At 38.5% G+C, this 4,905-nt stretch overlaps 1 long non-coding RNA gene across 1 annotated transcript; it reads left to right on the top strand.

Moving 5' to 3' along the window:
- LOC109948198 lies at positions 2,400–4,680 on the top strand. Its single transcript, XR_002270809.1, has 3 exons — positions 2,400–3,134; positions 3,222–3,505; positions 3,639–4,680. It is a non-coding gene; the product is annotated as an uncharacterized LOC109948198 (long non-coding RNA).

Below are 4,905 nucleotides of genomic sequence, written 5' to 3'. Positions count from 1 at the left end.
TTAATTTCCAATTTAACCTCAAATAACAATTTAGACTCAATAAAAAGGTTATCCTAATACCTTCCGAAGGGTGAAACTGCCTTGGAAGACTCACGGTCAACAGAGGGTCAAACTACCCAAACTTGGTCAAGCGGGCTCACGGGGCCCACGACCTCCAAATTCCGATCCAAAAGTTTCTATAGGTTCTACAAGGCTTAGGACACATGTCCTGCAAGTTTGGTCTAGATTAGACGGTCAGATTGCTCACGATCGGACGGTTACTGCAAACCTAGCCCTAGGGTTGGCATTTTCGGAGTATCCAGGGCTCCGTTTTACAATCTGTCGAATCCTATACGATCCTAAGGATGTCCAGACTAACTTATAATAAATCTAAGACTATCCAACGGTTCAAACCTATTGAACCCGGATAACGCATAATATGCAATATCCGTTTGAGACTCAAACGGTATCCAAATGGAAATCTGAGCACACCTACACACTCAAGACAACAAGGGGATCGCATTGGGACACAATGCCCCTCTTCTACAGTGGCCACGCGCCGCCACACGCGTCGGCAACACATGGGTGTCCAAAGCGATTACGCATTGCCAGAAAATCTCAAAACCACGGCTCAGGACTCCTACCCTAGGTATAACACCTTATTTGGAGCCACTTTTGTTCTTGGACCTACCCCAAAAGTGACCGGAAGTGGCCGGAATTGGAGGCCTAAAATCGGCCAAACTTCCATCGCTTAATCGACCTTCAAAACGCAGAAATCTCTCAAATCTAACACAACAGGAAGCAAGAACAGCTCGAGAGGTTCAAAATACATACCTTACTCGACTGAATCCGTGAAGAAATGAGAGAGAACTAGCGATTTGAAATTTTAGAAAAATCGGCGCGATTTCTGCAGATTCCGGCGACTGTACTGGCGGTTGGCGGCGGAGACCAGGTGGGACTGGAAGAGGAACTCACGACGGTCCTTTTGGGACCTGTGCCTCCCCAAGTGGTGGCTGTGGTGGCTCTTGGAGCCATCGGCTGTGCAGAAAAATTCGAAGGGGAGGGGCTGCTCGCGAGAGAGAGAGAGAGAGAGAGAGAGAGAGAGAGAGAGAGAGAGAAGGAAATCTGGTTTATTAAAAACCAACTTCGAAATATTTACGATTTTACTATTGTCGATGTTTTGATCGTAACTTCTTTGCTACAACTCCGATTTGAGCCCACCACGTGTCTACGGACTCATCTCGCCGTGCTCTACACAACGATATAGTCGGAATTCCCCAAATTCCTTCTCAGTAAAAAAGTCAACTTAAAACCAAATAAAATATTCTAGGGGCAAAAATGGTCTTTTATCATGTTTAATTAATAATGAGACATTTATTTAGGACCAGGTCGTTACAAACAATATTTTTCGTCGCGCAAAGTGATACAGTTTTTAAAACCGAAATAACTCCTCCACCATTTTCTCAATGTCTTTCTCTACTCTTACCTCTCCTCTCTCTTTCCCTCTCCCCAAATCCCACCCTTTCTCTAACACTCACTCCTCTCACTTAATCTCTAATCTTTCACTTCACTATCTCTCACTCTCACTCACTCTCTCATTTCTCTTTTCACTATCTCTCACTCTCTCATCTCTCTATCACTATCTTCTCTAATTATCTCACACTCACTTCTTCCTCTCAATCTTGCCAAAAGGTATATTCTCTCCAAATTTTAAATTTTTTTCATTAATATGTGTTTTTGGAGTTAGTTATGAGTTTGTGTGGGGTTTGGGGTTGAGGAAATGGGAGGGATTGGAGTTTGGGTTGGATTTGTGGTATAACAATTTTAGGGGAGATTATGCCTTCTTTTTTTTTTCTTTTTTTTTTTGTTGTTATTTGACCTTTTTTTTTTTTTGTGTGTAAGGAATCATCGAGACTTTGACGACTAAAGTTGAGGATTAGGAAGCTATCAAAACATATCCTCCGTCACTACCACCACAATACGCTTGCATTAGGATTTTATTATTGTACTTTGTTAATTTATGTGTACATTTTGAATATTATATATATATTTATTATATAATTTGATCACTATTTTTCATATGTAATTTTATTTTGAATATGTCAATTTAAATTAAAGTAATTAAAAAAAATCATACAATTAAATTAAATTTAAAAAGTAAAAATTTGAAAAAATCAATATAATTAAATTAATATTAAAGAAATAATAAAACAAAAAGTCCAAAAACCTTGTGTGACAAAATATTTCGTTGCGCAAACTATTAAATTAGTTTATTTTAATTAAAAAAATTTAAAACACAAAAAATATTTCGTCTTGCAAATATTTGCGGGCCGTTAGTATTCGTCGCGCAAAACTCTAAAAATTTGGGTGGGTACCAAAAATAGGACGCGAGAATTTTTTATTTTTTATTATATTTTTTAAAGACTTTGCGCGACCAATGTATTTCGTCGCGCAAAGTCACTTTGCACGACCAATGAAAAACCTTGGTCGCCAAAGTTTTTCTTCACGATCTTTGCGCGACAGATTCTACGGGACGAAGTTTCTGTCGCGCTGAAATTTGTGCGACTACAATCTATATTGCGCGACGAAATTCTCTTCGTCGCGCAAAGTGTAAAATGTAGTAGTGACTACAAATATTCAAAAAGACAACGCTTAATACACAACGGTTGGCTCCAAAACTGTTGTAGATGTTTCTTCCACAACGGTGTAACCGTTGTTAAAAAAGGTTTTTAAGCGTTGTGATTTAGGCTATGTGGTTGTCTGATTTTATTTCAGTAGTTTCTACAATGGTTTTCATTTCAACCGTTTTAATTGAAGCTTTTTATAAAAAAAAACACGGAGTGAAGAGTGGTTCAATATTTTTTCTTAAGCCCCGATAGTTCTCATTCTCTCTTAATTTCTCTTCTATCTTTTTCCTCTCACATCTACCTCTCTCCACGGTCTTGTTCTTCCCACCTTGTCGCCTTGCCTTCGCCACGGCCATAGACAGAGAGACTTTGTCTCTCGCGTCTTTCTCTCTCCACGCTCTCTCTCTCTCTCTCTCTCTCTCCTTCTAGTTCAGAGGGATTTGGGTTTTAATTTTAGGGTTACTGATTTGGGTTTTAATCTAACAATTTGGGTGTTGGCTTGCGGTCGCTCTACCTCGATCAACAAAGGTAAAGAAAAAAAAAAATTTGGGTTTCAATTTATTTCGACACTGTTGTGATTTGGGTGTTAACCATCTCTCTTTGTTTCATCTGCAGGCGCTTAGCTTTTCCATCTCTCTTGCCCTCTACGGCTGTTGCGCTCAGTCTGAAGCTTTGATAAGTTAGAACTCTGGATTCTCAGTCTCAGGCCCCTTTCTCAGTCCCCTTTCTTTCATAAGAACTCTGTGTTTCGCGAATTTGAGTGGTTGTTCAATTTATAAACTCAATTTGAGTGGTTGTTCAAGAGCTACCACCTTCTCAATAAACGCAAAAGATTAAAAATTTTAAAAAAAATATAAAAACTAAATCAATAACAAAGCAGGAGGGTCTCTCAGATCAAGGTACTCTCTACCATCTCTCTGCTACTTGCACATAAGAAATGAAATTTGGGTTTTCTTTGTTGTGTGTGTGAATTTGTTAGATTGAGGTCAGGTTCATCTAGGGTTTGGTATGTTTGTTTGTGTGGTTGTGAAGGTGATGGCGTCGAAACGGATCTTGAAGGAGCTGAAGGACCTCCAGATAGATCCTCCTACTTCATGCAGCACTGGTCTTTTTCATTTCCAAACCCGATCCGTTACCTCTTCTTTTTCATTTTGATTTTGTTAAAGTTTTAATTTTGTGTTTTTGGGTAAGAATTGATGTAGGAGTTTGTTGATTGCCTCCTCTTTGGAGATTTTGGCTCATGTGTACCATCTGATTTGAGCTTCCGTCTATGCTTATTTTTAGAAATTTGCTATTTTTTATTAACCCAGACCAGGAAATCTGTGCAAAGCTACAGTCTTGCACCGATCTGGTGGTCATGTCAATTTTATATTATTGTTCTCATGCCAAATTATGTGATTGTCTCATAATCGAATGGAATTGCATTATTTTTAAGTTGGTCAACTGAATTTCATCGTTAAGAACCATCAGAGAATATGAAAGAAAATAGTGAATGATATGGGATACTGAAGGTGCTATTGTGTGGGAATAGATCTCCTACCTAGCATCTTGGGTATAAATGGGTAATTACCTTTTTAACTCCTTGCTAAATGGTCTGGGTTGTTGGAACCCGTAATGACCCATTGAATCCACAGGAAGAAAAGCTTTTAATTTTATACCTGGTTATATGTATATCTGCTGCAGTTGGGACTGATTTTTGTCATTCCGAGTCTTGTATGATTTTGAGGGCTGATTAGACATTAAGGTGTTAAGGAGGGAGGTTGGGGCAGTCAAAGAAGTTGGCTGGTAATTTGAAGTTGGAACAATGTTACCCTTTGGTACGGCCGTTGTATTGTTTTAAATGTTGTGGTGGGAAGACTCATTCTTGTCTGCCAGGGTGGGTGGTTGAGTATTGTTTCGGGGTTACTTTCTTGACGCTTATGTCAATAGATTCTCTGAAATAGCATTTCTCTGCAAGTGAAGGATCAAATGCTTTCTCTTTCTTCTTTTAATATATTTCCCCTTTGGAACACTATCTACCCCATTGAGTGAATTATAGTATCTTAAGCTGGATATTTCCATAACGGACCTTAAAATTGGATTACATGGCTATGGGAATTAGATATAAGTGGCAAATAAATGGTAGTTCTTAGTCTATCTAGTTTATGACCAACCCTAAACTAACTCATTTGCCACCTTTGGTGCCCAAAATGCTATATTATTTTGCTGGTAATTTGAAGATTACCATTACTTTGTCTTATATGGATATCTTATAAATGAAACTCATTTGTTTTTGAGTTTTGAATAACTCAATTGTGGT

This window comes from Prunus persica, chromosome G3, assembly GCF_000346465.2.
Source record: "Prunus persica cultivar Lovell chromosome G3, Prunus_persica_NCBIv2, whole genome shotgun sequence".
NCBI lineage: Eukaryota > Viridiplantae > Streptophyta > Magnoliopsida > Rosales > Rosaceae > Prunus > Prunus persica.
Note: the sequence above shows the minus strand (reverse complement) of the source record. Positions and strands in the feature narration are given on the sequence as shown.